Genomic DNA, 22936 nt, shown 5'->3' with positions numbered 1-22936 from the left:
TGTGTATGAAATAAGAGACAAAACTGCCTACCAGATGAAAGCGCACAACATTCCATAGCGTATGCCCTTCGAATTAAACATGAATTCGAGATCTATAAACCAATCAAACTTCGGCTCCAGCAAAAAGTATGTTGGTGTTTGCGAACGACGAGTTCTTATTTATATTTAAGTGCATATCTGTCGCAGTCATTTTAACGTCTCGTGCCTTTAATAATCCATATGTAGCACAACTGTTGTTTAATGTCAGGCCGCCATCTACAGAAGCCATTTGGCAGGGCCTACTGGAGAGACTTGACTTGACTTTGCAGACATCCGTCGCTAGTGGCCGCCCAAACACCAAGCTCCATCGCAAACAGCAGGACAATCTTGGGCTAGGGGGCACGTCAAAATCTTGCAAGCAATATCAGTGTAGCGTATCGAGCTGTACGTTTCGTTGCAGTAAGTCGTGCAAAAGAATGCACAGCACCTTTCTCATTTGCATTAGACGACACTGCATGTCGATCAATGCTTATTCCTGCAGTAGATAAGTGGGCCGGTGATTTTACTCGATCGCATATCGACATGGACGGATGCTGTCATTAAACGATTCGCCAGTGGGAGCTTGGTCGGCCGCACTGCAGCTTGGCATTAGACGTTAACACCGGCCCAGTACCATGATTTGAATGTGTTTTCGAATCGACAAATGTCTTCTTTCCGCAAGCACTCGCCAAAGACACCACTGTAGCTCCAGCAGACGTGGTGGCCGCGTGGTTAGGGCGTTGGACTGCTAATCCAATGTGCTCTGCACGCGTGGTTTCGAATCCCATCCTCGTCGAAGAATTTTACGCAAAGCACGCGTTTGCGGTCACTCCTTCTCCGTGCGAAACGCCACTCAGTAGTAACATCGACGCGTGTACGTGGCAGATAGCGTGTGTATGAAATAAGAGACAAAACTGCCTACCAGATGAAAGCGCACAACATTCCATAGCGTATGCTCTTCGAATTAAACATCAATTCGAGATCTATAAACCAATCAAATTTCGGCTCCAGCAAAGAGTATGTTGGTATTTGCGAACGACGGGTTCTTATTTATATTTAAGTGCATATCTGTCGCAGTCATTTTAACGTATCGTGCCTTTAATAATCCACTACTGGAGTGACTTGACTTGACTTTGCAGACATCCGTCGCTAGTGGCCGCCCAAACACCAAGCTCCATCGCAAACAGCAGGACAATCTTGGGCTAGGGGGCACGTCAAAATCTTGCCAGCAATATCAGTGTAGCGTATCGAGCTGTACGTTTCGTTGCAGTAAGTCGTGCAAAAGAATGCACAGCACCTTTCTCATTTGCATTAGACGACACTGCATGTCATTACAATGCTTATTCCTGCAGTAGATAAGTGGGCCGGTGATTTTACCCGATCGCATATCGACATGGACGGATGCTGTCATTAAACGATTCGCCAGTGGGAGCTTGGTCGGCCGCACTGCAGCTTGGCATTAGACGTTAACACCGGCCCAGTACCATGATTTGAATGTGTTTTCGAATCGACAAATGTCTTCTTTCCGCAAGCACTCGCCAAAGACACCACTGTAGCTACAGCAGACGTGGTGGCCGAGTGGTTAGGGCGTTGGACTGCTAATCCAATGTGCTCTGCACGCGTGGTTTCGAATCCCATCCTCGTCGAAGAATTCTACGCAAAGCACGCGTTTGCGGTCACTCCTTCTCCGTGCGAAACGCCACTCAGTAGTAACATCGACGCGTGTACGTGGGAGATAGCGTGTGTATGAAATAAGAGACAAAACTGCCTACCAGATGAAAGCGCACAACATTCCATAGCGTATGCTCTTCGAATTAAACATCAATTCGAGATCTATAAACCAATCAAATTTCGGCTCCAGCAAAGAGTATGTTGGTATTTGCGAACGACGGGTTCTTATTTATATTTAAGTGCATATCTGTCGCAGTCATTTTAACGTATCGTGCCTTTAATAATCCACTACTGGAGAGACTTGACTTGACTTTGCAGACATCCGTCGCTAGTGGCCGCCCAAACACCAAGCTCCATCGCAAACAGCAGGACAATCTTGGGCTAGGGGGCACGTCAAAATCTTGCCAGCAATATCAGTGTAGCGTATCGAGCTGTACGTTTCGTTGCAGTAAGTCGTGCAAAAGAATGCACAGCACCTTTCTCATTTGCATTAGACGACACTGCATGTCGATACAATGCTTATTCCTGCAGTAGATAAGTGGGTCGGTGATTTTACCCGATTGCATATCGACATGGACGGATGCTGTCATTAAACGATTCGCCAGTGAAAGCTTGATCGGCTGCACTGCAGCTTGGCATTAGACGTTAACACCGGCCCAGTACCTTGTTTTGAATGTGTTTTCGAATCGACAAATGTCTTCTTTCCGCAAGGACTCGCCAGAGACACAACTGTAGCTGCAGCAGACGAGGTGGCCGAGTGGTTAAGGCGTTGGACTGCTAATCCAATGTGCTCTGCACGCGTGGGTTCGAATCCCATCCTCGTCGAAGAATTTTACGTAAAGCACGCGTTTGCGGTCACTCCTTCTCCGTGCGAAACGCCACTCAGTAGTAACATCGGCGCGTGTACGTGGCAGATAGCGTGTGTATGAAATAAGAGACAAAACTGCCTACCAGATGAAAGCGCACAACATTCCATAGCGTATGCCCTTCGAATTAAACATCAATTCGAGATCTATAAATCAATCAAATTTCGGATCCAGCAAAGAGTATGTTGGTATTTGCGAACGACGAGTTCTTATTTATATTTAAGTGCATATCTGTCGCAGTCATTTTAACGTATCGTGCCTTTAATAATCCATATGGTTCTTTAATGTCAGGCCGCGATCTACAGAAGCCATTTGGCAGGGCCTACTGGAGAGACTTGACTTGACTTTGCAGACATCCGTCGCTAGTGGCCGCCCAAACACCAAGCTCCATCGCAAACAGCAGGACAATCTTGGGCTAGGGGGCACGTCAAAATCTTGCCAGCAATATCAGTGTAGCGTATCGAGCTGTACGTTTCGTTGCAGTAAGTCGTGCAAAAGAATGCACAGCACCTTTCTCATTTGCATTAGACGACACTGCATGTCGATACAATGCTTATTGCTGCAGTAGATAAGTGGGCCGGTGATTTTACCCGATCGCATATCGACATGGACGGATGCTGTCATTAAACGATTCGCCAGTGGGAGCTTGATCGGCTGCACTGCAGCTTGGCATTAGACGTTAACACCGGCCCAGTACCATGTTTTGAATGTGTTTTCGAATCGACAAATGTCTTCTTTCCGCAAGCAATCGCCAAAGACACAACTGTAGCTCCAGCAGACGAGGTGGCCGAGTGGTTAAGACGTTGGACTGCTAATCCAATGTGCTCTGCATGCGTGGGTTCGAATCCCATCCTCGTCGAAGAATTTTACGTAAAGCACGCGTTTGCGGTCACTCCTTCTCCGTGCGAAACGCCACTCAGTAGTAACATCGACGCGTGTACGTGGCAGATAGCGTGTGTATGAAATAAGAGACAAAACTGCCTACCAGATGAAAGCGCACAACATTCCATAGCGTATGCTCTTCGAATTAAACATCAATTCGAGATCTATAAACCAATCAAATTTCGGCTCCAGCAAAGAGTATGTTGGTATTTGCGAACGACGGGTTCTTATTTATATTTAAGTGCATATCTGTCGCAGTCATTTTAACGTATCGTGCCTTTAATAATCCACTACTGGAGAGACTTGACTTGACTTTGCAGACATCCGTCGCTAGTGGCCGCCCAAACACCAAGCTCCATCGCAAACAGCAGGACAATCTTGGGCTAGGGGGCACGTCAAAATCTTGCCAGCAATATCAGTGTAGCGTATCGAGCTGTACGTTTCGTTGCAGTAAGTCGTGCAAAAGAATGCACAGCAACTTTCCCATTTGCATTAGACGACACTGCATGTCGATATAATGCTTATTCCTGCAGTAGATAAGAGGGCCGGTGATTTTACCCGATCGCATATCGACATGGACGGATGCTGTCATTAAACGATTTGCCAGTGGGAGCTTGATCGGCTGCACTGCAGCTTGGCATTAGACGTTAACACCGGCCCAGTACCATGTTTTGAATGTGTTTTCGAATCGACAAATGTCTTCTTTCCGCAAGCACTCGCCAAAGACACAACTGTAGCTCCATCAGAAGAGGTGGCCGAGTGGTTAAGGCGTTGGACTGCTAATCCAATGTCCTCCGCATGCGTGGGTTCGAATCCCATCCTCGTCGAAGAATTTTACGTAAAGCACGCGTTTGCGGTCACTCCTTCTCCGTGCGAAACGCCACTCAGTAGTAACATCGACGCGTGTACGTGGCAGATAGCGTGTGTATGAAATAAGAGACAAAACTGCCTACCAGATGAAAGCGCACAACATTCCATAGCGTATGCTCTTCGAATTAAACATCAATTCGAGATCTATAAACCAATCAAATTTCGGCTCCAGCAAAGAGTATGTTGGTATTTGCGAACGAAGGGCTCTTATTTATATTTAAGTGCATATCTGTCGCAGTCATTTTAACGTATCGTGCCTTTAATAATCCACTACTGGAGAGACTTGACTTGAATTTGCAGACATCCGTCGCTAGTGGCCGCCCAAACACCAAACTCCTTCGCAAACAGCACGACAATCTTGGGCTAGGGGGCACGTCAAAATCTTGCCAGCAATATCAGTGTAGCGTATCGAGCTGTACGTTTCGTTGCAGTAAGTCGTGCAAAAGAATGCACAGCACCTTTCTCATTTGCATTGGACGACACTGCATGTCGATACAATGCTTATTGCTGCAGTAGATAAGTGGGCCGGTGATTTTACCCGATCGCATATCGACATGGACGGATGCTGTCATTAAACGATTCGCCAGTGGGAGCTTGATCGGCTGCACTGCAGCTTGGCATTAGACGTTAACACCGGCCCAGTACCATGTTTTCAATGTGTTTTCGAATCGACAAATGTCTTCTTTCCGTAAGGACTCGCCAGAGACACAATTGTAGCTCCAGCAGACGAGGTGGCCGAGTGGTTAAGGCGTTGCACTGCTACTCCAATGTGCTCTGCATGCGTGGGTTCGAATCCCATCCTCGTCGAAGAATTTTACGTAAAGCACGCGTTTGCGGTCACTCCTTCTCCGTGCGACACGCCAGTCAGTAGTAACATCGGCGCGTGTACGTGGCAGATATCATGTGTATGAAATAAGAGACAAAACTGCCTACCAGATGAAAGCGCACAACATTCCATAGCGTATGCCCTTCGAATTAAACATGAATTCGAGATCTATAAACCAATCAAACTTCGGCTCCAGCAAAAAGTATGTTGGTGTTTGCGAACGACGAGTTCTTATTTATATTTAAGTGCATATCTGTCGCAGTCATTTTAACGTATCGTGCCTTTAATAATCCATATGTAGCACAACTGTTGTTTAATGTCAGGCCGCCATCTACAGAAGCCATTTGGCAGGGCCTACTGGAGAGACTTGACTTGACTTTGCAGACATCCGTCGCTAGTGGCCGCCCAAACACCAAGCTCCATCGCAAACAGCAGGACAATCTTGGGCTAGGGGGCACGTCAAAATCTTGCCAGCAATATCAGTGTAGCGTATCGAGCTGTACGTTTCGTTGCAGTAAGTCGTGCAAAAGAATGCACAGCACCTTTCTCATTTGCATTAGACGACACTGCATGTCATTACAATGCTTATTCCTGCAGTAGATAAGTGGGCCGGTGATTTTACCCGATCGCATATCGACATGGACGGATGCTGTCATTAAACGATTCGCCAGTGGGAGCTTGGTCGGCCGCACTGCAGCTTGGCATTAGACGTTAACACCGGCCCAGTACCATGATTTGAATGTGTTTTCGAATCGACAAATGTCTTCTTTCCGCAAGCACTCGCCAAAGACACCACTGTAGCTACAGCAGACGTGGTGGCCGAGTGGTTAGGGCGTTGGACTGCTAATCCAATGTGCTCTGCACGCGTGGTTTCGAATCCCATCCTCGTCGAAGAATTCTACGCAAAGCACGCGTTTGCGGTCACTCCTTCTCCGTGCGAAACGCCACTCAGTAGTAACATCGACGCGTGTACGTGGGAGATAGCGTGTGTATGAAATAAGAGACAAAACTGCCTACCAGATGAAAGCGCACAACATTCCATAGCGTATGCTCTTCGAATTAAACATCAATTCGAGATCTATAAACCAATCAAATTTCGGCTCCAGCAAAGAGTATGTTGGTATTTGCGAACGACGGGTTCTTATTTATATTTAAGTGCATATCTGTCGCAGTCATTTTAACGTATCGTGCCTTTAATAATCCACTACTGGAGAGACTTGACTTGACTTTGCAGACATCCGTCGCTAGTGGCCGCCCAAACACCAAGCTCCATCGCAAACAGCAGGACAATCTTGGGCTAGGGGGCACGTCAAAATCTTGCCAGCAATATCAGTGTAGCGTATCGAGCTGTACGTTTCGTTGCAGTAAGTCGTGCAAAAGAATGCACAGCACCTTTCTCATTTGCATTAGACGACACTGCATGTCGATACAATGCTTATTCCTGCAGTAGATAAGTGGGTCGGTGATTTTACCCGATTGCATATCGACATGGACGGATGCTGTCATTAAACGATTCGCCAGTGAAAGCTTGATCGGCTGCACTGCAGCTTGGCATTAGACGTTAACACCGGCCCAGTACCTTGTTTTGAATGTGTTTTCGAATCGACAAATGTCTTCTTTCCGCAAGGACTCGCCAGAGACACAACTGTAGCTGCAGCAGACGAGGTGGCCGAGTGGTTAAGGCGTTGGACTGCTAATCCAATGTGCTCTGCACGCGTGGGTTCGAATCCCATCCTCGTCGAAGAATTTTACGTAAAGCACGCGTTTGCGGTCACTCCTTCTCCGTGCGAAACGCCACTCAGTAGTAACATCGGCGCGTGTACGTGGCAGATAGCGTGTGTATGAAATAAGAGACAAAACTGCCTACCAGATGAAAGCGCACAACATTCCATAGCGTATGCCCTTCGAATTAAACATGAATTCGAGATCTATAAACCAATCAAACTTCGGCTCCAGCAAAAAGTATGTTGGTGTTTGCGAACGACGAGTTCTTATTTATATTTAAGTGCATATCTGTCGCAGTCATTTTAACGTATCGTGCCTTTAATAATCCATATGTAGCACAACTGTTGTTTAATGTCAGGCCGCCATCTACAGAAGCCATTTGGCAGGGCCTACTGGAGAGACTTGACTTGACTTTGCAGACATCCGTCGCTAGTGGCCGCCCAAACACCAAGCTCCATCGCAAACAGCAGGACAATCTTGGGCTAGGGGGCACGTCAAAATCTTGCCAGCAATATCAGTGTAGCGTATCGAGCTGTACGTTTCGTTGCAGTAAGTCGTGCAAAAGAATGCACAGCACCTTTCTCATTTGCATTAGACGACACTGCATGTCGATACAATGCTTATTCCTGCAGTAGATAAGTGGGCCGGTGATTTTACCCGATCGCATATCGACATGGACGGATGCTGTCATTAAACGATTCGCCAGTGGGAGCTTGATCGGCTGCACTGCAGCTTGGCATTAGACGTTAACACCGGCCCAGTACCATGTTTTGAATGTGTTTTCGAATCGACAAATGTCTTCTTTCCGCAAGCACTCGCCAAAGACACAACTGTAGCTCCAGCAGACGAGGTGGCCGAGTGGTTAAGGCGTTGGACTGCTAATCCAATGTGCTCTGCACGCGTGGGTTCGAATCCCATCCTCGTCGAAGAAATTTACGTAAAGCACGCGTTTGCGGTCACTCCTTCTCCGTGCGAAACGCCACTCAGTAGTAACATCGACGCGTGTACGTGGCAGATAACGTGTGTATGAAATAAGACACAAAACTGCCTACCAGATGAAAGCGCACAACATTCCATAGCGTATGCCCTTCGAATTAAACATCAATTCGAGATCTATAAACCAATCAAATTTCGGCTCCAGCAAAGAGTATGTTGGTATTTGCGAACGACGAGTTCTTATTTATATTTAAGTGCATATCTGTCGCAGTCATTTTAACGTATCGTGCCTTTAATAATCCACTACTGGAGAGACTTGACTTGACTTTGCAGACATCCGTCGCTAGTGGCCGCCCAAACACCAAGCTCCATCGCAAACAGCAGGACAATCTTGGGCTAGGGGGCACGTCAAAATCTTGCCAGCAATATCAGTGTAGCGTATCGAGCTGTACGTTTCGTTGCAGTAAGTCGTGCAAAAGAATGCACAGCACCTTTCTCATTTGCATTAGACGACACTGCATGTCGATACAATGCTTATTCCTGCAGTAGATAAGTGGGCCGGTGATTTTACTCGATCGCATATCGACATGGACGGATGCTGTCATGAAACGATTCGCCAGTGGGAGCTTGGTCGGCCGCACTGCAGCTTGGCATTAGACGTTAACACCGGCCCAGTACCATGATTTGAATGTGTTTTCGAATCGACAAATGTCTTCTTTCCGCAAGCACTCGCCAAAGACACCACTGTTGCTCCAGCAGACGTGGTGGCAGAGTGGTTAGGGCGTTGGACTGCTAATCCAATGTGCTCTGCACGCGTGGTTTCGAATCCCATCCTCGTCGAAGAATTTTACGTAAAGCACGCGTTTGCGGTCACTCCTTCTCCGTGCGAAACGCCACTCAGTAGTAACATCGACGCGTGTACGTGGTAGATAGCGTGTGTATGAAATAAGAGACAAAACTGCCTACCAGATGAAAGCGCACAACATTCCATAGCGTATGCTCTTCGAATTAAACATCAATTCGAGATCTATAATCCAATCAAATTTCGGCTCCAGCAAAGAGTATGTTGGTATTTCCGAACGACGGGTTCTTATTAATATTTAAGTGCATATCTGTCGCTGTCATTTTAACGTATCGTGCCTTTAATAATCCACTACTGGAGAGACTTGACTTGACTTTGCAGACATCCGTCGCTAGTGGCCGCCCAAACACCAAGCTCCATCGCAAACAGCAGGACAATCTTGGGCTAGGGGGCACGTCAAAATCTTGCCAGCAATATCAGTGTAGCGTATCGAGCTGTACGTTTCGTTGCAGTAAGTCGTGCAAAAGAATGCACAGCACCTTTCTCATTTGCATTAGACGACACTGCATGTCGATACAATGCTTATTCCTGCAGTAGATAAGTGGGCCGGTGATTTTACCCGATCGCATATCTACATGGACGGATGCTGTCATTAAACGATTCGCCAGTGGGAGCTTGATCGGCTGCACTGCAGCTTGGCATTAGACGTTAACACCGGCCCAGTACCATGTTTTGAATGTGTTTTCGAATCGACAAATGTCTTCTTTCCGCAAGCACTCGCCAAAGACACAACTGTAGCTCCAGCAGACGAGGTGGCCGAGTGGTTCAGTCTGCCGCCGGCAGTGCTGCGAGGCGGTCACGCGCCAGAGCGCTGCGGGCGAGGCGCGCACGGTGTGTTTGTGTTTACTTCGGCCGCTGTAAGTGCTGTTTTCCTTCTAGACCACCATGGCGCACAACTATCGGAAGAAGACATTACGTTTCAACTTTTGTTCCGACTTCGCTCGACCCAAGGCCCTGGAGGTAGAACGATTTATACGCCATGAAGTTAAAATACCACCAACGGATCTAATTGGTATCCACTTGTCCATAGTTAGCAGTACCGTCTACGTCAAAATGATCAACGATGCGTCGTGCGACAAGGTGCTTCAAGAGGCAAAACGTGGACTGCGCTTCTGTCATTCCGACGGCAACGTCGGACCCGTTACCGTCGATCACGCAGGTCTCGGCACACGGACGATAAGGATCTTCGAACTGCCGTTCGAACTACCTGCAGACTTCGTCATCGAGGCGCTCCGTCCCTATGGCAACGTCCTGGAACATGTTGCCGAACGATGGGTCCAATTTCAGACCTATCCAGTTTTAAACGGTGTTAGACAGGTCCGCATCGAGTTGCAGAAACACGTGCCTTCCTATCTACGTATCGGAGGCTGCCGTGCCATTATAATGTACGACGGCCAACCTCGGACCTGTTCCGGTTGCGGGAAAGAAGGTCACCTACGGTCTGAATGCATTCAACGACGTGTCGCGCAGCTCCCGTTGTCGGAAGCGTCCGTCACACCCACGATGACCGCCCTACCGGTCACTTACGCAGCGGCTCTTGCCACGTCTACAGTTTCGTCCAGTCCGTCGCCCGGTCCTTCCGATCGGCACGTCCCACCGTCCCAGCCACCAACGGACGGTACAGACGTCCCACCTGACAATCTTGTCGCCGAACAGGCTCCCGCACCGGACGCTGAGGAGACCAGTACATCTTCACAACACCTGTTTGACAATCTCATTGTACCCACCGACGCCTTCGAACCAGGTCGACGCTCCTCCTTGCCGTCGTCCGACACTGAGGAACACGTGCGCAAACAACGCTCGCCACGTAGGCGCAAACGCCGTCGCCGTTCCCCCACGGGCTCTCAGAGCGTTGCCACCCGCGACGACGAAGACGACACCCAAGCAGCCGACATTTCCACGCAGAGGTCGGCGGACAACTTTCACGATGAACAAGACGTTTCGCAGGACGGGACCACTATGGAGGTCGCCACGCACAATGTAACGATCGGTGCGCCGGTTGAGACGCCTGTCTCCCCGCCGACAACTCCAGATCTCTCTCACCACGACGCAATTCCCATGGACATTGGACAGACCCACGGCACAGGAGCATGGGCCGACGACATTGAGGAAGGTACGCCCCCTCCTCCGGATGAGTTACCTCCGCCGGACGAGGCTGCCTGTTAACATCAAAAGCGAGGCATTGCAGCTGATGGGACGGGACTTCCTGTCGGTGCCCTCCTCTTACTTCCCTTGGTGATGGTAGATGCGCGTCCACCACCACTGAAACAAACATACCGGTTTGCCACACTGAACATCAACATGATCGGCACTGCACCCAAGCTGCAACTCCTATGTGACATGCTTCGGGCCTCTGACGTCGACGTCGCCCTTCTTCAGGAAGTACGCGTTGCCACACTACCACCAGTCTACGGCTACGACTCATACACGTCCACATGTGATGAATCAGGGCGTGGAGTGGCTTTCTACATACGCGAAGGAATCCCACTCACGGACACGACAATCCTTCCCTGTGGAAGAGGCATGGCTGTTACCATCTTCGACACGCGCGTCATCAATATCTACGCTCCGTCTGGCTCCACAAACCGTCGGCAGCGGTCCACTTTCTTCGGACATGACGTGGCGCCCCTGTTTTCTGGACGCTATGATCGCCTTATCATGGGAGGCGATTTCAACTGTGTCCTCCATCCGCAGGACCAAGTACCTGGTTATTCGCCATGCCCGGCGCTGCTCACCTTAATCGAAGATTTTCATCTAGTGGACGTTTGGGAGAAAATTCATGGCAATACCCCCGGTTTTACCCATTATACAGCACATTCTGCGAGCAGACTGGACCGGTTTTATGTCTCTGCTCACCTCGGCAATGAAGTCGCCCAAGCTGAACGATGGCCCCTTGCATTTTCGGACCATTGCGCCGTCATTTGCTCCCTGGCTCTGCCACCTCAGTCAGTGTGGCGCAGCAGAGGTTACTGGAAGCTTAATACCTCCCTCCTTAATGATCCACACTGCCGACAATGTATTGCCGCTACATGGGCGTCTTGCGAAAGACACCTTCCGCAGTACACATCCACGTTCCATTGGTGGCTCAAATGTGCCAAACCTGCGATCAAAAAGGCCTTCATACAATGTGGCAAGGAAGCAGCAGCATGGCATCGAGACACCACAAATTTTCACTACGCCGTCCTCCGTGAGCTCGATGCGCTCCCTCCATCACCTGACACCCACAGGGAACGACAACGTACTAAAGCTCGTCTCCTCTCTCTTCAACGTGCACGACTGCATGGTGTCGTGGTGCGTTCCCGACGACAAGACCTCCTCCACGACGAAACCCCATCCACAATCCATGCCGCATCCGACCATAGTCGTCGACGTCGGCTTTTCGTCCCCAACATCACGACCTCCGATGGTGTTCACCACACAACACAGGCGGCGGTCGTGTCCGCCTTTGCTGAACATTATCGCCAATTTTATGATGATGAAGCGATGGCGACGCCCATTCCTGATGATCTCCGTCCTTCCCCTGAACGGACCCTCACCTTAGCGGAGTCAACGTCCATGATGTCTGCAATCACCGCAGAAGAGGTGGTAGAAGCGATCAACAAAGGGGCCAAGAACAAATCACCCGGACCAGATGGTCTCCCAGTGGAGTTTTACCGGGCGTTCACCACGTTAATGCTTCCTCGCTGGACGGAAATGATTCAGGAACTCTTTACTCCGTCCTTCCCAATTCCACCTGAATTCGTCACTGGCATTCTTCTACCTGTGCCTAAACCGAAGGGAGGGTCTCATGTCTCTGCATATCGCCCCCTTTCACTACTGAATGCAGACTATAAAATCTATGCACGCCTCTTAGCAGCGCGCATACGCACCGTCTTACCTACGGTCCTTTCTCTTGAGCAGACTGCACGTGGTTGTGGGGCCACCTTACAAACAGCCCTGGGAGAATGCCGTGACCTCATTGCACTGGCGTCGGTTTGTCGCCTTCGTGCAGCACTGGTATCCGTCGATTTCACGAGTGCCTTTGATCGCGTTCGACACCCTTTCCTCCTCATGGTGGCGACACGTATGGGGTTCCCATTGCTTTTTGTCGATGCCATTCGCCGGTTACTCCTTCCCGCGGTCTCGGTGGTACAAGTCAATGGGAGGCTTGTAGGACCGATTCCTATACGCCGCTCTGTGCGTCAAGGATGCCCTATGTCTACTTTACTGTATGCCATTGCACTTGAGCCCCTCATCACTGGACTTACCTCTAGACTGCAGGGCCTCACTTTGCGTGACCACACCTTTCACTGTAGGGCTTATGCGGACGATCTCCTCTTTCTCACCTGCTCCTCCACGGAACTCAATGACGCCATCCAATGGATCCAGCAGTATGGACGTCTTTCTGGTAGCATTCTTAATGTCCGTAAATCGACTATGATGCACATTGGGCGCGGCCTCCCGGCTATGGTGCCGACCCCACTCCCAGTTAGTGCCACCCTTCGTTACTTGGGTATCGAATTTACGAGCTCCACACACCGCACAGTGGCCCTGGCTTACCGGCGGCTTTTGCAGTCGATTCGGCACCATGTCCGCGGTCAAGTGCACCGTAACTTAAACCAACTCCAACGTGTGTCCTATGTAAACATCTATGTCGCCCCTAAACTGGTACACGTCGCCCAGATCCTCCCACTGCCGTTACTCCTTGGCTGCCGCATCCAATCAGCCTTTGGATATTTCGTGTCAGCAGGGGCACTTTTCAAAGTCCGCTACAACACTCTAACACTGCCTCCTGCAAAAGGTGGCCTCGGACTCATCAACGTGCGGGCACGCTCTTCTGCACTCTTTGTCCACACTCTGTTGCGGCACTGGCAGGGGCCGGTCCCGTCTTTAACACGCTGTCTCTTAGATATCCTCCGACCAGCTTCTCTCGATCCACCGATCAATGTGGCACCTATTTCTCCATTATTGTACTACGTCGCCAATTGTTTCATAGAACTCAGCTACGTTCGGGCCGATCTTCCAGTCACCCGTCCTCCCCGTACAAAAGATTATTATCGTTTGTTTATGGTGTCCAACCCTTGCGACCCCATGGTGCTACAGCATCCTGACTTTAACTGGCGCACGGTTTGGGGGTGTGTGCATGCACCCTTTTTACCGTCGTCTGTGTCTGCACTCTGGTATGTTATAGTCTATGGAAAATTCCCGACTAATAGTCGACTTTATCGCATAGGACTGGCCACCTCCCCACTCTGCCCTGACTGTCAGCTCGAAGACACCGACGAGCACCGTCTTACGTGCCCCCTGAAACAAAACGTATGGCTCCTCATCCAACGAATCGTGGGCTTTTACCTCCGTGCCCCGCCAACGACGGTAACCCCGGATTTCCTGTTGTTGCCCCAGACATTTCACTACCCTCTTGCTAAGCACCATACCCTAATCTGGTTTCGAGGACAGGCTTTAGAATATCTCTTTCGGAGTGGTCCGCATACAGTCCTTGACTTCTGGTACAAAGTTGTGACCGCGCATAGCACCCTCACCCGAAAACCTCTTACCGACAAACTTTTGCCGGTTATCTCCGCAGCGTCTTCCTTGACCCCCCTCAAAGTTGGGGTGTACCATGCCTACCTGTCACATGATGCAACACCCTTATCCACGTTCTCATGCATCGACCAAAAACAAACACAATTTTATTTTATTTTATTTTTTTTTTTTAAAAAAGGAAGAAGACAGAATATGTTATATTTTGTTGTATTTAATGTTTTTCTTTTTTAATATTTTTTTTTGTTTAACTAACAGTCATTTGTATATTTTTAAATGGTACCTTGAAGAACTCTTGCATAGTGAATATATATGTACTTTTAGTTTGTTCAATACAAATTTTTAAACAAAAACAAAAACAAAAACAAGGAAAACAGGATATGTTCTAATTTGTTGTATTTCATGTTATTCTAATAATTTATTTACCTAACCCTCCATTGTATATGTTTAACTGGTACCTTGAAGAACTTTTGCTTTGTGTATATACACTCCTGGAAATTGAAATAAGAACACCGTGAATTCATTGTCCCAGGAAGGGGAAACTTTATTGACACATTCCTGGGGTCAGATACATCACATGATCACACTGACAGAACCACAGGCACATAAACACAGGCAACAGAGCATGCACAATGTCGGCACTAGTACAGTGTATATCCACCTTTCGCAGCAATGCGGCTGCTATTCTCCCATGGAGACGATCGTAGAGATGCTGGATGTAGTCCTGTGGAACGGCTTGCCATGCCATTTCCACCTGGCGCCTCAGTTGGACCAGCGTTCGTGCTGGACGTGCAGACCGCGTGAGACGACGCTTCATCCAGTCCCAAACATGCTCAATGGGGGACAGATCCGGAGATCTTGCAGGCCAGGGTAGTTGACTTACACCTTCTAGAGCACGTTGGGTGGCACGGGATACACGAGGACGTGCATTGTCCTGTTGGAACAGCAAGTTCCCTTGCCGGTCTAGGAATGGTAGAACGATGGGTTCGATGACGGTTTGGATGTACCATGCACTATTCAGTGTCCCCTCGACGATCACCAGTGGTGTACGGCCAGTGTAGGAGATCCCTCCCCACACCATGATGCCGGGTGTTGGCCCTGTGTGCCTCGGTCGTATGCAGTCCTGATTGTGGCGCTCACCTGCACGGCGCCAAACACGCATACGACCATCATTGGCACCAAGACAGAAGCGACTCTCATCGCTGAAGACGACACGTCTCCATTCGTCCCTTCATTCACGCCTGTCGCGACACCACTGGAGGCGGGCTGCACGATGTTTGGGCGTGAGCGGAAGACGGCCTAACGGTGTGCGGGACCGTAGCCCATCTTCATGGAGACGGTTGCGAATGGTCCTCGCCGATACCCCAGGAGCAACAGTGTCCCTAATTTGCTGGGAAGTGGCGGTGCGGTCCCCTACGGCACTGCGTAGGATCCTACGGTTTTGGCGTGCATCCGTGCGTCACTGCGATCCGGTCCCAGGTCGACGGGCACGTGCACCTTCCGCCGACCACTGGCGACAACATCGATGTACTGTGGAGACCTCACGCCCCACATGTTGAGCAATTCGGCGGTACATCCACCCGGCCTCCCGCATGCCCACTATACGCCCTCGCTCAAAGTCCGTCAACTGCAGATACGGTTCACGTCCACGCTGTCGCGGCATGCTACCAGTGCTAAAGACTGCGATGGAGCTCCGTATGCCACGGCAAACTGGCTGACACTGACGGCGGCGGTGCACAAATGCTGCGCAGCTAGCGCCATTCGACGGCCAACACCGCGGTACCTGGTGTGTCCGCTGTGCCGTGCGTGTGATCATTGCTTGTACAGCCCTCTCGCAGTGTCCGGAGCAAGTATGGTGGGTCTGACACACCGGTGTCAATGTGTTCTTTTTTCCATTTCCAGGAGTGTATATATGTACTCTCCGTTTGTTCCATCATAAAGATTACAATAAAAAAAAAAAAAAGTGGTTAAGGCGTTGGACTGCTAATCCAATGTGCTCTGCACGCGTGGGTTCGAATCCCATCCTCGTCGAAGAATTTTACGTAAAGCACGCGTTTGCGGTCACTCCTTCTCCGTGCGAAACGCCACTCAGTAGTAACATCGACGCGTGTACGTGGCAGATAGCGTGTGTATGAAATAAGAGACAAAACTGCCTACCAGATGAAAGCGCACAACATTCCATAGCGTATGCCCTTCGAATTAAACATCAATTCGAGATCTATAAACCAATCAAATTTCGGCTCCAGCAAAGAGTATGTTGGTATTTGCGAACGACGAGTTCTTATTTATATTTAAGTGCATATCTGTCGCAGTCATTTTAACGTATCGTGCCTTTAATAATCCATCTGTAGCACAACTGCCGCCTTCCGACAGTTTGTTCTTTAAAGTCAGGCCGCCATCTACAGAAGCCATTTGGCAGGGCCTACTGGAGAGACTTGAGTTTGCAGACATCCGTCGCTAGTGGCCGCCCAAACACCAAGCTCCATCGCAAACAGCAGGACAATCTTGGGCTAGGGGGGACGTCAAAACCTTGCAAGCAATATCAGTGTAGCGTATCGAGCTGTACGTTTCGTTGCAGTAAGTCGTGCAAAAGAATGCACAGCACCTTTCTCATTTGCATTAGACGACACTGCATGTCGATACAATGCTTATTCCTGCAGTAGATAATTGGGCCAATGATTTTACCCGATCGCATATCCACATGGACGGATGCTGTCATTAAACGATTCGCCAGTGGGAGCTTGGTCGGCCGCACTGCAGCTTGGCATTAGACGTTAACACCGGCCCAGTACCATGTTTTGAATGTGTTTTCGAATCGACAAATGTCTTCTTTCCGCAAGCACTCGCCAAAGACACAACTGTAGCTCCAGCAAACGAGGTGGCCGAGTGGTTAAGGCGTTGGGCTGCTAATCCAATGTGCTCTGCACGCGTGGGTTCGAATCCCATCCTCGTCGAAGAAATTTACGTAAAGCACGCTTTTGCGGTCACTCCTTCTTCGTGCGAAACGCCACTCAGTAGTAACATCAACGCGTGTACGTGGCAGATAGCGTGTGTATGAAAAAAGTGACAAAACTGCCTACCAGATGAAAGCGCACAACATTCCATAGCGTATGCCCTTCGAATTAAACATCAATTCGAGATCTACAAACCAATCAAATTTCGGCTCCAGCAAAGAGTATGTTGGTATTTGCGAACGACGAGTTCTTATTTATATTTAAGTGCATATCTGTCGCAGTCATTTTAACGTATCGTGCCTTTAATAATCAAACACCAAGCTCCATCGCAAACAGCAGGACAATCTTGGGCTAGGGGGGACGTCAAAACCTTGCAAGCAATATCAGTGTAGCGTATCGAGCTGTACGTTTCGTTGCAGTAAGTCGTGCAAAAGAATGCACAGCACCTTTCTCATTTGCATTAGACGACACTGCATGTCGATACAATGCTTATTCCTGCAGTAGATAATTGGGCCAATGATTTTACCCGATCGCATATCCACATGGACGGATGCTGTCATTAAACGATTCGCCAGTGGGAGCTTGGTCGGCCGCACTGCAGCTTGGCATTAGACGTTAACACCGGCCCAGTACCATGTTTTGAATGTGTTTTCGAATCGACAAATGTCTTCTTTCCGCAAGCACTCGCCAAAGACACAACTGTAGTTCCAGCAGACGAGGTGGCCGAGTGGTTGAGGCGTTGGACTGCTAATCCAATGTGCTCTGCACGCGTGGGTCCAAATCCCATCCTCGTCGAAGAATTTTACGTAAAGCACGCGTTTGCGGTCACTCCTTCTCCGTGCGAAACGCCACTCAGTAGTAACATCGACGCGTGTACGTGGCAGATAGCGTGTGTATGAAATAAGAGACAAAACTGCCTACCAGATGAAAGCGCACAACATTCCATAGCGTATGCCCTTCGAATTAAACATCAATTCGAGATCTATAAACCAATCAAATTTCGGCTCCAGCAAAGAGTATGTTGGTATTTGCGAACGACGAGTTCTTATTTATATTTAAGTGCATATCTGTCGCAGTCATTTTAACGTATCGTGCCTTTAATAATCCATCTGTAGCACAACTGTCGCCTTCCGACAGTTTGTTCTTTAAAGTCAGGCCGCCATCTACAGAAGCCATTTGGCAGGGCCTACTGGAGAGACTTGAGTTTGCAGACATCCGTCGCTAGTGGCCGCCCAAACACCAAGCTCCATCGCAAACAGCAGGACAATCTTGGGCTAGGGGGGACGTCAAAACCTTGCAAGCAATATCAGTGTAGCGTATCGAGCTGTACGTTTCGTTGCAGTAAGTCGTGCAAAAGAATGCACAGCACCTTTCTCATTTGCATTAGACGACACTGCATGTCGATACAATGCTTATTCCTGCAGTAGATAATTGGGCCAATGATTTTACCCGATCGCATATCCACATGGACGGATGCTGTCATTAAACGATTCGCCAGTGGGAGCTTGGTCGGCCGCACTGCAGCTTGGCATTAGACGTTAACACCGGCCCAGTACCATGTTTTGAATGTGTTTTCGAATCGACAAATGTCTTCTTTCCGCAAGCACTCGCCAAAGACACAACTGTAGCTCCAGCAGAAGAGGTGGCCGAGTGGTTAAGGCGTTGGACTGCTAATCCAATGTGCTCTGCACGCGTGGGTTCGAATCCCAACCTCGTCGAAGAATTTTACGTAAAGCACGCGTTTGCGGCCACTCCTTCTCCGTGCGAAACGCCACTCAGTAGTAACATCGACGCGTGTACGTGGCAGATAGCGTGTGTATGAAATAAGAGACAAAACTGCCTACCAGATGAAAGCGCACAACATTCCATAGCGTATGCCCTTCGAATTAAACATCAATTCGAGATCTATAAACCAATCAAATTTCGGCTCCAGCAAAGAGTATGTTGGTATTTGCGAACGACGAGTTCTTATTTATATTTAAGTGCATATCTGTCGCAGTCATTTTAACGTATCGTGCCTTTAATAATCCATCTGTAGCACAACTGTCGCCTTCCGACAGTTTGTTCTTTAAAGTCAGGCCGCCATCTACAGAAGCCATTTGGCAGGGCCTACTGGAGAGACTTGAGTTTAAGACATCCGTCGCTAGTGGCCGCCCAAACACCAAGCTCCATCGCAAACAGCAGGACAATCTTGGGCTAGGGGGGACGTCAAAACCTTGCAAGCAATATCAGTGTAGCGTATCGAGCTGTACGTTTCGTTGCAGTAAGTCGTGCAAAAGAATGCACAGCACCTTTCTCATTTGCATTAGACGACACTGCATGTCGATACAATGCTTATTCCTGCAGTAGATAATTGGGCCAATGATTTTACCCGATCGCATATCCACATGGACGGATGCTGTCATTAAACGATTCGCCAGTGGGAGCTTGGTCGGCCGCACTGCAGCTTGGCATTAGACGTTAACACCGGCCCAGTACCATGTTTTGAATGTGTTTTCGAATCGACAAATGTCTTCTTTCCGCAAGCACTCGCCAAAGACACAACTGTAGCTCCAGCAAACGAGGTGGCCGAGTGGTTAAGGCGTTGGGCTGCTAATCCAATGTGCTCTGCACGCGTGGGTTCGAATCCCATCCTCGTCGAAGAAATTTACGTAAAGCACGCTTTTGCGGTCACTCCTTCTTCGTGCGAAACGCCACTCAGTAGTAACATCAACGCGTGTACGTGGCAGATAGCGTGTGTATGAAATAAGTGACAAAACTGCCTACCAGATGAAAGCGCACAACATTCCATAGCGTATGCCCTTCGAATTAAACATCAATTCGAGATCTACAAACCAATCAAATTTCGGCTCCAGCAAAGAGTATGTTGGTATTTGCGAACGACGAGTTCTTATTTATATTTAAGTGCATATCTGTCGCAGTCATTTTAACGTATCGTGCCTTTAATAATCAAACACCAAGCTCCATCGCAAACAGCAGGACAATCTTGGGCTAGGGGGGACGTCAAAACCTTGCAAGCAATATCAGTGTAGCGTATCGAGCTGTACGTTTCGTTGCAGTAAGTCGTGCAAAAGAATGCACAGGACCTTTCTCATTTGCATTAGACGACACTGCATGTCGATACAATGCTTATTCCTGCAGTAGATAATTGGGCCAATGATTTTACCCGATCGCATATCCACATGGACGGATGCTGTCATTAAACGATTCGCCAGTGGGAGCTTGGTCGGCCGCACTGCAGCTTGGCATTAGACGTTAACACCGGCCCAGTACCATGTTTTGAATGTGTTTTCGAATCGACAAATGTCTTCTTTCCGCAAGCACTCGCCAAAGACACAACTGTAGTTCCAGCAGACGAGGTGGCCGAGTGGTTGAGGCGTTGGACTGCTAATCCAATGTGCTCTGCCCGCGTGGGTCTAAATCCCATCCTCGTCGAAGAATTTTACGTAAAGCACGCGTTTGCGGTCACTCCTTCTCCGTGCGAAACGCCACTCAGTAGTAACATCGACGCGTGTACGTGGCAGATAGCGTGTGTATGAAATAAGAGACAAAACTGCCTACCAGATGAAAGCGCACAACATTCCATAGCGTATGCCCTTCGAATTAAACATCAATTCGAGATCTATAAACCAATCAAATTTCGGCTCCAGCAAAGAGTATGTTGGTATTTGCGAACGACGAGTTCTTATTTATATTTAAGTGCATATCTGTCGCAGTCATTTTAACGTATCGTGCCTTTAATAATCGACAGTTTGTTCTTTAAAGTCAGGCCGCCATCTACAGAAGCCATTTGGCAGGGCCTACTGGAGAGACTTGAGTTTGCAGACATCCGTCGCTAGTGGCCGCCCAAACACCAAGCTCCATCGCAAACAGCAGGACAATCTTGGGCTAGGGGGGACGTCAAAACCTTGCAAGCAATATCAGTGTAGCGTATCGAGCTGTACGTTTCGTTGCAGTAAGTCGTGCAAAAGAATGCACAGCACCTTTCTCATTTGCATTAGACGACACTGCATGTCGATACAATGCTTATTCCTGCAGTAGATAATTGGGCCAATGATTTTACCCGATCGCATATCCACATGGACGGATGCTGTCATTAAACGATTCGCCAGTGGGAGCTTGGTCGGCCGCACTGCAGCTTGGCATTAGACGTTAACACCGGCCCAGTACCATGTTTTGAATGTGTTTTCGAATCGACAAATGTCTTCTTTCCGCAAGCACTCGCCAAAGACACAACTGTAGCTCCAGCAGACGAGGTGGCCGAGTGGTTAAGGCGTTGGACTGCTAATCCAATGTGCTCTGCACGCGTGGGTTCGAATCCCATCCTCGTCGAAGAATTTTACGTAAAGCACGCGTTTGCGGTCACTCCTTCTCCGTGCGAAACGCCACTCAGTAGTAACATCGACGCGTGTACGTGGCAGATAGCGTGTGTATGAAATAAGAGACAAAACTGCCTACCAGATGAAAGCGCACAACATTCCATAGCGTATGCCCTTCGAATTAAACATCAATTCGAGATCTATAAACCAATCAAATTTCGGCTCCAGCAAAGAGTATGTTGGTATTTGCGAACGACGAGTTCTTATTTATATTTAAGTGCATATCTGTCGCAGTCATTTTAACGTATCGTGCCTTTAATAATCCATCTGTAGCACAACTGTCGCCTTCCGACAGTTTGTTCTTTAAAGTCAGGCCGCCATCTACAGAAGCCATTTGGCAGGGCCTACTGGAGAGACTTGAGTTTGCAGACATCCGTCGCTAGTGGCCGCCCAAACACCAAGCTCCATCGCAAACAGCAGGACAATCTTGGGCTAGGGGGGACGTCAAAACCTTGCAAGCAATATCAGTGTAGCGTATCGAGCTGTACGTTTCGTTGCAGTAAGTCGTGCAAAAGAATGCACAGCACCTTTCTCATTTGCATTAGACGACACTGCATGTCGATACAATGCTTATTCCTGCAGTAGATAATTGGGCCAATGATTTTACCCGATCGCATATCCATATGGACGGATGCTGTCATTAAACGATTCGCCAGTGGGAGCTTGGTCGGCCGCACTGCAGCTTGGCATTAGACGTTAACACCGGCCCAGTACCATGTTTTGAATGTGTTTTCGAATCGACAAATGTCTTCTTTCCGCAAGCACTCGCCAAAGACACAACTGTAGTTCCAGCAGACGAGGTGGCCGAGTGGTTAAGGCGTTGGACTGCTAATCCAATGTGCTCTGCACGCGTAGGTTCGAATCCCATCCTCGTCGAAGAAATTTACGTAAAAAAAAGCACGATTTTGCGGTCACTCCTTCTCCGTGCGAAACGCCACTCAGTAGTAACATCGACGCGTGTACGTGGCAGATAGCGTGTGTATGAAATAAGTGACTAAACTGCCTACCAGATGAAAGCGCACAACATTCCATAGCGTATGCCCTTCGAATTAAACATCAATTCGAGATCTATAAACCAATCAAATTTCGGCTCCAGCAAAGAGTATGTTGGTATTTGCGAACGACGAGTTCTTATTTATATTTAAGTGCATATCTGTCGCAGTCATTTTAACGTATCGTGCCTTTAATAATCCATCTGTAGCACAACTGTCGCCTTCCGACAGTTTGTTGTTTAAATTCAGGCCGCCATCTACAGAAGCCATTTGGCAGGGCCTACTGGAGAGACTTGAGTTTGCAGACATCCGTCGCTAGTGGCCGCCCAAACACCAAGCTCCATCGCAAACAGCAGGACAATCTTGGGCTAGGGGGACGTCAAAACCTTGCAAGCAATATCAGTGTAGCGTATCGAGCTGTACGTTTCGTTGCAG

General features: G+C 48.8%; 17 non-coding genes across 17 annotated transcripts; all 17 read left to right on the top strand.

Annotated features, from left to right (window-relative positions):
• Positions 1 to 732: 732 nt before the first annotated feature.
• Trnas-gcu (transfer RNA serine (anticodon GCU)) lies at positions 733 to 814 on the top strand. The gene has a single exon. It is a non-coding gene; the product is annotated as a tRNA-Ser (tRNA).
• Positions 815 to 1582: 768 nt separating this feature from the next.
• Trnas-gcu (transfer RNA serine (anticodon GCU)) lies at positions 1583 to 1664 on the top strand. Its single transcript has one exon. It is a non-coding gene; the product is annotated as a tRNA-Ser (tRNA).
• A 768-nt stretch (positions 1665 to 2432) lies between these two features.
• Positions 2433 to 2514, top strand: Trnas-gcu (transfer RNA serine (anticodon GCU)). The gene has a single exon. It is a non-coding gene; the product is annotated as a tRNA-Ser (tRNA).
• An 818-nt stretch (positions 2515 to 3332) lies between these two features.
• Positions 3333 to 3414, top strand: Trnas-gcu (transfer RNA serine (anticodon GCU)). The gene has a single exon. It is a non-coding gene; the product is annotated as a tRNA-Ser (tRNA).
• A 768-nt stretch (positions 3415 to 4182) lies between these two features.
• Positions 4183 to 4264, top strand: Trnas-gcu (transfer RNA serine (anticodon GCU)). The gene has a single exon. It is a non-coding gene; the product is annotated as a tRNA-Ser (tRNA).
• Positions 4265 to 5032: 768 nt separating this feature from the next.
• Trnas-gcu (transfer RNA serine (anticodon GCU)) lies at positions 5033 to 5114 on the top strand. The gene has a single exon. It is a non-coding gene; the product is annotated as a tRNA-Ser (tRNA).
• Positions 5115 to 5942: 828 nt separating this feature from the next.
• Trnas-gcu (transfer RNA serine (anticodon GCU)) lies at positions 5943 to 6024 on the top strand. Its single transcript has one exon. It is a non-coding gene; the product is annotated as a tRNA-Ser (tRNA).
• A 768-nt stretch (positions 6025 to 6792) lies between these two features.
• Trnas-gcu (transfer RNA serine (anticodon GCU)) lies at positions 6793 to 6874 on the top strand. Its single transcript has one exon. It is a non-coding gene; the product is annotated as a tRNA-Ser (tRNA).
• Positions 6875 to 7702: 828 nt separating this feature from the next.
• Trnas-gcu (transfer RNA serine (anticodon GCU)) lies at positions 7703 to 7784 on the top strand. The gene has a single exon. It is a non-coding gene; the product is annotated as a tRNA-Ser (tRNA).
• A 768-nt stretch (positions 7785 to 8552) lies between these two features.
• Positions 8553 to 8634, top strand: Trnas-gcu (transfer RNA serine (anticodon GCU)). Its single transcript has one exon. It is a non-coding gene; the product is annotated as a tRNA-Ser (tRNA).
• Positions 8635 to 17048: 8414 nt separating this feature from the next.
• Trnas-gcu (transfer RNA serine (anticodon GCU)) lies at positions 17049 to 17130 on the top strand. Its single transcript has one exon. It is a non-coding gene; the product is annotated as a tRNA-Ser (tRNA).
• Positions 17131 to 17843: 713 nt separating this feature from the next.
• Trnas-gcu (transfer RNA serine (anticodon GCU)) lies at positions 17844 to 17925 on the top strand. Its single transcript has one exon. It is a non-coding gene; the product is annotated as a tRNA-Ser (tRNA).
• Positions 17926 to 18766: 841 nt separating this feature from the next.
• Trnas-gcu (transfer RNA serine (anticodon GCU)) lies at positions 18767 to 18848 on the top strand. The gene has a single exon. It is a non-coding gene; the product is annotated as a tRNA-Ser (tRNA).
• Positions 18849 to 19688: 840 nt separating this feature from the next.
• Positions 19689 to 19770, top strand: Trnas-gcu (transfer RNA serine (anticodon GCU)). The gene has a single exon. It is a non-coding gene; the product is annotated as a tRNA-Ser (tRNA).
• Positions 19771 to 20483: 713 nt separating this feature from the next.
• Trnas-gcu (transfer RNA serine (anticodon GCU)) lies at positions 20484 to 20565 on the top strand. Its single transcript has one exon. It is a non-coding gene; the product is annotated as a tRNA-Ser (tRNA).
• Positions 20566 to 21380: 815 nt separating this feature from the next.
• Trnas-gcu (transfer RNA serine (anticodon GCU)) lies at positions 21381 to 21462 on the top strand. Its single transcript has one exon. It is a non-coding gene; the product is annotated as a tRNA-Ser (tRNA).
• Positions 21463 to 22303: 841 nt separating this feature from the next.
• On the top strand, positions 22304 to 22385 carry Trnas-gcu (transfer RNA serine (anticodon GCU)). The gene has a single exon. It is a non-coding gene; the product is annotated as a tRNA-Ser (tRNA).
• The last annotated feature ends 551 nt before the right edge of the window (positions 22386 to 22936 follow it).

The sequence above is a fragment of the Schistocerca serialis genome, chromosome 2 (genome assembly GCF_023864345.2).
Source record: "Schistocerca serialis cubense isolate TAMUIC-IGC-003099 chromosome 2, iqSchSeri2.2, whole genome shotgun sequence".
Lineage (NCBI taxonomy): Eukaryota > Metazoa > Arthropoda > Insecta > Orthoptera > Acrididae > Schistocerca > Schistocerca serialis.
The sequence above is the reverse complement of the archived record's forward strand: the minus strand, read 5'-3'. Positions and strand labels throughout refer to the sequence as shown.